Here is a 12,150-nt window from a genome sequence, read left to right as displayed (position 1 = left end):
TTAAGTAGATATATTTTATAATATATACTATAGTAATTCTTAACCCCTTGGAAAGTTGCCAGTGAGAAAAAATCTTCTAAACCTAAAATTTAGCGTACAAGCATATCATCAACCCTTTTGACAAATATATTAGAATCCAGTCACATGGTACCACATCTAATAGAAAAAAAATTGGTGACAAGGCCGCTACATCAAAGTTCTTAAAGGTTAAAAGTAGATCACACCACGATCGAGTTTAATTAATTATCTGCCTCTGAGTAAGACATTAAAGTAAATTATGATATGACAGACAGATTAATTCTGATTTTTACTCTCTGATTCAATACACACATTGTTAAAATATATATTATCTTCAAGTAAATTTTGTACATCTAATGCATGTACAAACACTAATGCATGAATTCTCAATCTTTTCCAATGACGTTAAAAAACTAATTCTTACATAAAAACAGTACTGAATCAATCTTATGTCAACTTGATATTTGAATACAAATACCAAATCTAGCAGTAACAAATCTATGTAAAATGTGTTTTATTTATTTTATTTTTGATAGATGTACATCTACAAGAAATGGGCATTATCATTTATTTTTTGTATATTGAAGTAACTAAATATATTATTTATTCTTGCAAATAAAAAAGAAACTAAAAAAGACAATTGACAATATAAGTAGATTATGCCAGCTCTTTAGGTTTGGTGTACATGTTTCCTATCTCACTCGTCTCTATTTTCTTAGGTTAAGATTTACGGTTTATTTTATTTTAAAGTTCAATTAGTTTAAGAATCACTATTTCCATTTCTTTAAGGTTCAATCAAGTGTTAGGGTTAAGAATTTCAATTTGATTTAGGATTGGATTTAGGATTAAATTTTATTTAGCATTTAATTACATTGAGGGTTATTGTCCAATTTGATTTATGCTAATTGAAACCTACCCTTAGTTAAAATTTAACCCTAATCCTAACTTTGGTCTCTAGAATTCTCTTCCTCAATGTACAAATGTTGTTAGATTTATATAGAAAGATAATTGATTAAAATATTTTAATTTATATTGATGAACATAAAATAATTTATAGACAACTTTTATTAAATCTAGATATGAATGGAACCTTTCCATACTTTTTGAACAAAACAAAACAAAAAATTGATATCTATGAAAAAATCTTTTTAAACAAAACAAAAAAGTGATTTTCTACCAAGGTCAAATATTTTTCATTCACATAGTGCAATCTATGACCTTTATTATTAAAACATTAAATGAATTTTCTCCTTTATAATCATAGGACATAGAAAACATAAATAACAGAGGCATTACTTATCAAAGTTGCAATATTTAAAATGGTTATGGTAGAACTATATATAATAGTGGTTGAATTCCATACTAATAGTAGGAATTAATCAATTACAAAACACAACTGCAAACTCACCATACATAAAGAATAATCAAATTTACTCAAAAATCAAAATGTTAATTTATATTTTTGCTACCATTGTAGGAAGCCTCTTGACTTAATAAGGAATGAGTGTAGACATTAATAAGCACATAAGAGATCAAATTTACTTAAACATCAAAATGGTAACTTATATTTTTTCTACCATTGTAGGAAGAATCTTCACTTAATAAGGAATGAGTGTAGACATTAATAAGCACAAAAGAGGAAGTTGAAGTGTTAGTTGAACAAGACTATTTCACAATCACTCACAACTACCTCATGATCACTAAAGATGAGTTAACACATCTAATGGTTGTTCAAAAATACCTTATGTTTTTGGCATGCTCCGCAACTCATAGCTCTTGAAATATCATGCAACTTAATTCATGAAAGCAAGAAGGTGAAAAGATAATTATTTTTATAGTGACATTGTATTGAAACCCTTCCTTGAGAGAAGACATGAAACCATATATTACACCCTAGTCCTATGTTATAATCAATTAAGGTACATTTCTATGGGTGATTGTTAGTATGACACAATCTACTACTCAAGAGTCCTTTCCTACCTTTTAAGAAAATTATCTTTAACATGAAGATCACTCCAATCCATGGCCATCTCAGGCGAACCCTTATCATCCTCAATTTTCGTGTCCAACACCACATACACATTAGGCCTAGAGGAGGGTTTAGGGTTTCTCTCAATTTTATGGACTATGGAAGAATTAACCTCATTCATTTTAGCATATTTCATGATAAGGAGATTAAGTGCCTCATGTAACATATGGTTGTCATTATTGTTATCATGATTAGAGAGTCCATTCTCCAAAGAGAAAAGAAAATAAAATGACAAATAAATCTTCCTATCATGTCTAAAGTGATTTAAAATAGTAAAATGATAGGAGAAAATACTTGCAAAAGGACAATCTAAGGTAATGTACCTCATGATGACCTCTGCCATATCAGCCCAAAGGCTCATTAAATATTTTTTGTTATAGCACTCATCAACAATCTTCCTCACTCTGCTTGTCAAAGAACACAGACAAGACTTCTTTCATTTCCTTGCACTCTCTATAAAATTTGTTCCCATCCATTGATAACACAATAATTTATGTTTTAAATGTTGGCAAATTCACACTCTAATGAGATATTGTAGGTGATTGAAGGCTTTGTCATTGATGGCAACCTTACAATCCTATGACACCGACAAGGTGAATTTACCGGCGCTAGCAAGGTCAGACTCTACACCGGCATTGGCAATTAAAAGAAGCATACCGGCACAAAAGTCGACAAGAATTTTGTTTGTAACTTATTTTGTTAATTATTGTAAAATCATTGTAAGATGACTTGGCAAGTTGTAAAATGACTCATATATATAAGATTTCATTGTAGAACATAGTAGTAATTATGAATGAACATGGAAGAATATAATTAGGTGAAATAAGGCAGACCTATTATGCGAATTATAGGTTAAGGGTTTATGTATGAAGCAGAGCTATAAACTGGTACTGGATCTGGCATAGTAGATGCTATTTTGAAGTAGTACAAGACATTCAATTTATATAATCCATTTTGTAAGTCAGTGAGACTTCCCATTTTGTAATTGAGCAGTGAGCTCTAGGCACTTGGCCTTCCTGCATGTGCAGGCTCCTATTGTAGTAGTAATATTCACTTATTGGCCAGTAAGTGAATATTGTGGGTCACAAATCCCACCAAGGTTTTTTCCACTCCGGGTTTCCTTGTTAAACTACTGTGTTATGGTGTGTTCTTCATGTGGTTGTTGTTATCTCTGTTTATTGCATTATTTATTGTTTACCGGTACACATTATTAATATGCTTCACATGTTTTAAGTTAAGAAAATCCCTTTACTAGTTAGATACTGATTCACCCCCCCCCTCCCCTCTCAGTATCAGTGGGAATCCTAACAATTGGTTTCTTAGTCCTCTATTTTCAGAAGCCTAACAGCTTGAGGAAGATCTTGACACTGATAGAGATGGAAAGCTTGATGAAGCAATTAGAAGCCTCTCTCTCAGACTATGACGCAGAAAAATTGAAAAATATCAAACTTGAAGATGACCTAAAAGCCACATAGGATATTATTCAAGCACTTCAAGAAAATCTTACCATTGCAAGAAATAAGAGAAGTGAACTTTGTGAAAAGATGCAAAATAAGAATGATGAAAAGGAAACTCTTAGTGATCTAATAAATAAGCTAAAACAAGAAAACATGACAACAAAGAATGAGATGCAGGATATGACTATGAGATTTTGTACGAAAATTGAAGATAGAAGGAAGAATGAAGAAGATTTGACTAGAAGACTAAGTGATTCTGCAAATGAGAATACAAGACTTAGCTATGAAAGTGATTTGTTGAAGACAGATTTGATGCATACACAGAATGACTCCAATGAACTTATGAGATAGAAAGAAATATTCGCAAGAGAACTGGATACTACAAATTAGCACAAATAAAACTTCAAGAAAAGCTTAGAAGAACTTGGTGACTTGTTGAAGAATCAGAAACCTAATGGTGATACTTGTGGAGTTGGCTTTGAAGTTGGTGAAAGCTCTGGTATTGTAAACACACAGGAACATGGCAAACCAATAAGACAACCTACTGCTTATAAATTTAATGGCAAATGCTTTAACTGTAACAAGTATGGTCATAGAGTAAATCAATGTAGATCTAAAATTTATCAGAATACCAATACACCCACCGGTCAATGTTCAAAATGCAACAAAGTTGGTCATAATTCTGAAAATTGTAGAATGAATGTAAGATGTTATGTTTGTGGAAGATTTGGACATCTATCTAATCAATGCAGAACACAAACCAGCATAGGATATGGGAAAGCTATTCAGAAAAATAATGTTACTTGTTATGCTTGTAACAAGATTGGACATATTGCAAAATTTTATAGAAGCAAGTCCTCACCAGTAAATAACAAAGGTCCTAGTTTGAAAGGTAAAGAAAAAGTTGAAGAAGTAAAGCAGGAATTCTCAAAACAATGGATTAGGAAATCAGAACTAAATGTTGATAGGAATACTCCTCCAGCGGCAGAATAAAGTAACACTCCACCGGCAAGAGACTCTTCATCTAACTGAAGAAAATCCCTTTGAGGGTTTGGCAATCAAATGTGAAACATGCTATTATTCCCTCAATTGAAGCTAAGATTTTGAAACTACTTCTATACCGGCAAATAAGTTAAGTGATAACTTAACCGGCAAGCATTAAATGTGGTGATTGGAAAAATTAACATTATAAATTAGTGTTTTGGCTCCAATTTCATTTCATCAAGCATTCAAACATTTGAAGAGCGCGAAAATTCGTGAGCAAAGGCATTTCGTGCATAGAAGTGAAGCAATTCAGCAAGCAATCATTCTTAAGGTAGATAAATTTATTTATAATCATGGCTTCTTCATCTGTTCCTAAATTCATAGAAAACCCTACTATAGTTGAAGTGATTAAACGTCCTATACCCGTATTTCAGTTAGTTCCCAAAATTGCTAAGAAGGATGATAATGTTGGTGCATTTTCTCAAATTCCCAAAGGAGTGGTTTTTGCAGAAGACCCTAGGATGTACATTCATTGTCACATAGAAGAATCAGGTGATGAGGAAATCAAGAGCATGTACAAATCAATAATTTGTGATGATTCCGACAATGTGAAACCTGAACACAAGATAGTTGAAACCCTCAGTTTCACTGAAATTCTCAGTATTCCGGATTTTCCTAAGGATGTTATAAGGATAGTTTTAAGTAGGGTACATGGTGCATTCTTCTGGTTGGATTCAGTTCACAAAATCACTAAAGAGGCAGTAAAGGCTATGACAGGGTTACCTTCCACCAGTAATAGACCTGATAAAACAAAGAAGGTCTCAAATGACCTAGTGACTAACCTAATAGGTGCAACATCTGATAAGAGATCTTTAAGAGTAAATGATGTAACCAACATCAATGTCAGATTCATTAGCATGATCTTAGGCTACAAAACCACACATGCAAATAGGTTAAACTTAGTCTCTAGCTTATGCATAAAGAGTGCCTATGATATGATTAAAGATAATGCAAAAATAGATGTGTGTGAATGGTTGAAAGATGAACTTATTGGCAATCTTGGAAAGATAAAGAAAGACAAAAAGGGGACATTTAGATTTGGAAAGCTACTTGTCTGTTTAATGCTGCACATAACAAAACAAGTGCCTAGTATCGGTAATAAAAAACTTGGTTTTTATATACCAGTAGGAAAACAACTGTCTGATTTACTAAATAACATGGGAGAAAATAGAGAAAAGAATATAAATGAGTACTTTTAGGTATTAAAGGCCCGGATGAAGACCAGAGTTAGATTATCACAAGCAATTGTAAATAAGTATAAGGATGAAATATGCTTTGTTATTAAGAAGGATGAGATTTGGATGGAGGCAGTTATCCCAAGAACCATTTGGGTTACTGAAATGTGTTATGAAACTGATGACCACATAATTGAAACATATGCAAAAGCCCTCCTGGAAGCACCCAAGGAACCTAAAGAAGAGGTATTTGGTAGTGCTAAGACTATTGAAAATCAAAACCAATCAAAGAAAAGGGTTAAGAAAGTTGAAGCAACAGTTAGAAGAGAATCTATACAAGCTAAAGCTATCAAGGAAGATGTACTTAAACAAACTGGTATCACTAGAGATGAGTTAGAAGCACTACAGCCAAAAAATCACCTTTCACCGTAATACATGTCAAAAGTCTTAAATAGTAATATTGTAGCCAATGGTGTTAGGAGTATTCCATGTGGCTTTATTTAGAGAAAAGGGTGAGGATATGATGTAATGCTCAATAAAAAAATTATACTATTTACTATAATTTTTATTTAAATTGGTTTGAATTCAATACTGTCATATAATCATATATATTTAATTTGGAAGTTATTTTAGTTTTTAATAAATAAGGTGATTAGTTTTGAGATTTTAAGTATTATAAAATTTAATTTAATCTCAAATTTTATAATTTTAATAAATTGATGTTACTTAAAATTAATAGAATTTAAATAAATGGATGTTACTTAAAATCTTATTAAAGTCAATGAATTTGCATCATGGAATTCGAATAAAAATGATAAATTATTAGAATTAATAATTTTCATACTTTCTATCCTTCCATCATAACACCATGGAATAGACAATACCCATCATCAAAACCTATAGCCATTTAAATAATTTGATAGCAACCATTTAAACAAGAGCTGCACTGCAGCGAAGTTCCTGCCAAAATGCCAACAGGATAGTTTTGCAAATCAGGGACCAGCTTCCAGCTTCTGTGTAAGCAAATTATGCTTGAAATAGCAGATTTCTGGGAGGGATAATGTTCTTGCTCATTAGAGCATATATATATATATATGCACATGCTTGGAATTGACTAACTCAAATACAAATTTGTGCACTTAAGACAACTAAAGGAAATATTCTACAATTTCTTATTCCATTCCTTTTAAATGTATAGGTCCAAACAAGATAAAAATGGTATGCTACCAGCCACTCTAGTAAATGCGGAAGCAGGGACACGGTAAGAGGGCCTTAGGATATTTGCATCAAAAACACCAATTGCACCATCACAGAAACTGGCATAGACTAGTTGGCTATCACACGAATATCAGGCACTTGAAATTGGTGCAGCCATTGAATCTTGAGGTTCCCACTACAAAAGAAATTAGCAAGTAGTCATTAGTTGTTTCTTTCAATGTTTTTATGTAAACGTCTAAATGAGCTGGTCCCACAGAGCTACTAGGTATATTTTTTCTAAGAGTAGGAAGAATATGGTTGTTACCAGGATGTATGGTGGAGTCTACAAGCATGTAAAGTGTTGAAACGATTTGTTGCCTTTGTCTTTCTGCCTAAGGGACATACAATGTAAAAAGAAATAAAATCAGAACACAAATGCTCGAAGAAATAAAATCTCCTTCCATTATTATACAAAATGCTCAAAGAAATAAAATTTACTACTTTTCTCCTTGGAAATCTTGCAAAGCTTGAAATCTTATTACAATAGAAATTTAGATGCCTCCTCTACAACGCTTCTGAAAACACATAAATCTGAAATGCCTTCTTAAAAAGCTCCTCATAGTATTTTCCAAAATCACAAACTCTGAGCGTTCGCTTTTCTGCAAAACAAGCCTATGTAAGAAAAAATTTTAATCCATTTTGCTCGACCCTGGAGCAGATATGTCCTAGAGATATGAATACACAGGTAGGAGTTTTGAACACCTGTACATAAAAATCTGCACAATAAAACTTAGGAACTAAATATTGAAAGAGGCATTTGTTAAATTTATTTGTTTCCACATAAGGTTTACATGTACGACACCGGTTGCATGCCTTTCCAAGTGCATACACGTCTGTAGCTCATATATACCGAAACACCCACAAGAAACATACCTAGAAGGATCCAAAATCTAATAAGACATTATATTCTGCATACAAAAAATTCCTTAACACACTGTTAGAATCCTGATCATTGCTCAGCAAATAGAAAATCCCCTAAAATTCTGTTCGAACCCATACAAGACAATCATGATCACTTGCTGTACAAATTTTTCTAATTACAAAATCTGTATAAATTAAGAACTAACATAATCCGAATTAATAGATTGCGATTGTCACATCAGAATCCCTAGCGCAGAATCTTGGCCGAGGACACACAAAAGCGGCGAATTTGCTTAGGAAAAATATTTTATTCCCATTTCTGCCGATTGAACTTTCCTTTTTTGCGGGCATGTGGTATTTGCAGCGGAAATTGCGTCAAATAAAAACTGATGATAATTGAATTGTTGAAGGAAAATTCAATGCTTTAAAGTTTCCTCCAGTAGGGTGATACACGGAAAAATGAGGGTTTATACAAATTTTTATTTACCGAACATACTACATATAAAATTTTTGAAAATAGAAATTCTTTTGCGCATGTTTTCCTTTCAATATTCTAAAAACAAAGAGGCTCGCACTCATTACATTTCAAGACATTAGTTTCCTGGTATGTATTCATCCACCTATGTTGATTAAACTGTTCGAGTTTTATTTGAAGGAGCAGCATACCCACATTTTGGTATTCTTCAAGTTCTGCTCTTTTGCCTATAAGATCAAAGAGCAGTTTAATCAGAAGTGTTAACAAAATATATCAACCAAGATATATCAGCATGGGGTCTGCGCAGGAAGAAGCTAATGGCTTCGCACAGAGTTACAAAATGATCATTTAAAGATTTACAAGCAAAAGGTGCAGTAAATTTGGTTTTGCGCAATCCAGATCTTTCAGATTTTAAAAGTGCTCTGCATGGACGAATCTAGGGTTATTGGTGCGTGGGCTGATATGGGCTGGGAAGATCAGCCGCATGTCCCACAGCTGGTCTTCACGAAGGGCAAATGGGTAGATGTGGCAGCGCAGAATTGGTTGAGGGTACACTTACGAAATTTCAGACCGGTCTCCAATTATTTTCGAGGTTTTTTCAGATGTCCAAGTAGTGGAAATCGGTGGAGTATGGATAGATCTAGTGAAGGGCATCAATGATTTTTGGATCGTAGGTATTTTGGTTAGAGCCGGCGGCAAAATTTTATCCCAAATCATTTAAAGGGGCTTCTGGGTAAATGATCTACAGAGCTGGGAGGAAAACTATCCTATGTGAAAGTTGTGAAGTTTTCATCTGTAAATGAGGCAATTAGGGCTTCTCGGCTGAACACTGGTGAAAAGATGATGGACAAACAATCTAACAGTAACCCGCTTAGTTATCTTCGTCACATAAAAGGGGGGATAAGGTGAGGGAATCTTTGACATCACGAAAAAGATGATAAGGTAAGTGAAAATCAAACCGGCTCTGATTTAGGAGGTGGGTCTTCACAGGTATGGGCTCTTGTTCCATGCATTGATTTACCTGATTCTGTTGTGTATTTGAAAGCTCATTGTTTGCATACACATGCTATTTCTGGGGAAATATGGGGGGATGCAACTACTTTATCTAAATTTCATCATAAATTGCAAAAACAGTGGTCTGATATGCATTATTTTCAATTACTCTCTGCAAATGCATTTATTATTGTTTTCAACTCTTCTTCTGTTAGGGATGAAGTTTTAAAATCACTTGTGGTTCTTTCTTATCATCAAGATTTGATTTTGTGGAGGGGGAGGTTTTGGTAAAAATTTGTGTCTTGACTAACCCTAATAATGTTTGCCCTCGAACCTATATCATTAAATCGCATGAGGGTATCTGGAAACAACCAATTAATAAGTTGGAGAAAGACTTTGGTAAAACTTCCTTGCAACTAGATGCTCCTTTGCTTATGGATTTTTCGAAATCCTCTGTTCTGGATAAGGCAGAACATTGCTTAGGTAGTAATGATAATCCATTTCTGGATAAACTATTAGTTAATGGTTCCACTGGGAAACCTCCTGCTACTTTTGAGGTTAACCAGGCTATGAGGGATGTTGGGAAGCGAGATTTTTATGTTGTGTCTCATGATCCAAAGTCTATAGGGTTTTTTACAAGTAAGGATAAGACAATAGATCACCAAAATATTGTGGTTTCGGGAGACAACAATGTGGATGATCTACTTCCAAATCTCACTACCTCGAATTCCTTTGATAAGTCCTTAAATGATGGTAGTGGGAATCTTGTCTGTCCTGTGAAGTCAAAAGAATACTTAGAAAGTTGTCAGGGGATTGGTCAGATTTTTGGGAAGAATGATGGGGTTGTTTCAGAGTCTAATGTTGGGGTTTCTTCTCTAGGATTTCCTGATGATGCTATCCTTGCTAAACAAGTCAAAGAATTGGTGTCTAGTTCTTCGTAGCATGTTGATGTGGATGTGGATAATAACACAACCTTAGGAAATAATATTCAGTTGGGGGACATTCCTCTTATTGTGCCAGATGAAAATCTGGTTCACCAAGTAAATGATCTTTTTAAAGATCATTAGCATCAGATGGATGAGGACATTACGAATAGGTTATCTGTTCCATTGAGAATAACTTGGGGGGAATTAAATCAACCCTTCCTATTTCTGCATTTCCTCATCAGAAGTGGGCATCATAGATAATTTAGCCATGACTTCTCCTAAGTCAAGTAAGATTTTACCAATTGTTCAAACTACTCTAATTAGGGCTTCATCTGTGGTTTCTCCTAGTAGGGGTAGGCCTCCAAATAATCAAAAGACTCAATTGGAAATTGATGCTAGGATTCAGTAGACTTTGTCTCTTTCTCCTGGTGTTGGGAAAGAGAAGCATTCGGTTTCTCTTGGTGACGCTATGAAAGGAAGTGGTACTCCTAAGGGCAAGAGGAGTAAGAGGTCTATTATCAGTCCTCATGTGACTATGTCGGGGCCTGTGAAGTGTAATCTTCAAAGTGGTTTTGGAGAAGGAAACTCTTCTCCATCTAAAGGAAAGAGGGGAGCCTCAGTCTCCCCTCGAGAGCAATGGGAATGTTAGGGGCTTAAATGCCCCTGACAAGAGGTGCTTAATTAAGTCCCATATGGACTTAGTTAAGTGTGATATTTTCATGTTGCAAGAGACAAAATTGTCAAAGGAGTTTGCTGATTTGGTTTTTTCTTCTTGGAGAAAGTGGGAATTCCTCTCCTCTCTAGCTTGTGGTGCATTAGGGGGTTTGGCATTGCTTTGGAATAATTACAACATTGAGGTTGAGCTAGTTGCTTCTACTATAAACTGGATGTTGGCCTTAGTTAAAAGCAAGCTTTTGAAGGTTAAGTTTTGGCTTTTTAATATTTATGCTCCTTCTGGTATTCAAAGGAAAACTAAATTATTGGGAGAACTTAAGAGTATTTCCTCCCCTTTAAGGCATGGTCCCTTTATAATCTTTGGGGGGGATTTTAATTCTATGACTAACTTGGGAGAAAAGAAAGGAGGTATTCTTCCTAATAAAAAAATTATGGAAAACTTTAGGATGTTCATTAAGGACGTGTCTTTTTGATTGTCAGTTTCAAAATGGGAAATTCACATGGACAAATATGCCAAGAGATTTTTCTCTGATTGTGGAAAGGTTGGATCGGTTTTTGTTATCAGATGTTTTGATTGATTTAGAGGTCAAATTTTTTTCCTCTATTCTTCCACTTTCAGGGTCAGATCATTTTCCAATTTCCCTATCAATTCTGGAAGATAAAGCTCCTTTTAAGTCAGCTTTTAAATTGAACCTATGTGGTTTAGAGATTCTTCCTTTTTGCCTTTGCTCAAAAAATGGTGGATTTCTGCTCCTTATTGCTCTAGATCCTGAATGTTTCAGATTGCTAAGAAGTTGAGATTTTTGAAATTTAATATTAGAGAATAGAATATCTTGTTAAGAACATCTTTTACAAAAAATAGAGGATTCAAGTTATGATTGAATGTCTTAATTCACATGTGATTCAACATGGTATGGTGCCTCTTATTTTTGATGAACTAAAATTACTAAAACCAGAGCTTGAAGAAGTTTTATCTAGAGAAGAAATCTATTGGAGACAGAAATTGAGGGAGATCTGGCTTTCAGATGGTGATATAAATACAAAAAAATTTCACTCTTCAACAAAAATTAAGAGAAGTAGAAATAGGATATCTTCTATTGAGTGCCCAAATGGTAGACTTTTAACAGAACAAGATAATATTGCTTTAGAGGTAGTTAGGTTTTTTAAGTCACTATTGTCTTCGGAGCATGGAGATCTTCATAATAACATTTATTCTAATATTCCTTCTTTGGTATCTTCA

Source organism: Cryptomeria japonica, chromosome 9 (assembly GCF_030272615.1).
Source record: "Cryptomeria japonica chromosome 9, Sugi_1.0, whole genome shotgun sequence".
Lineage (NCBI taxonomy): Eukaryota > Viridiplantae > Streptophyta > Pinopsida > Cupressales > Cupressaceae > Cryptomeria > Cryptomeria japonica.
The sequence above is the reverse complement of the archived record's forward strand: the minus strand, read 5'-3'. Positions refer to the sequence as shown.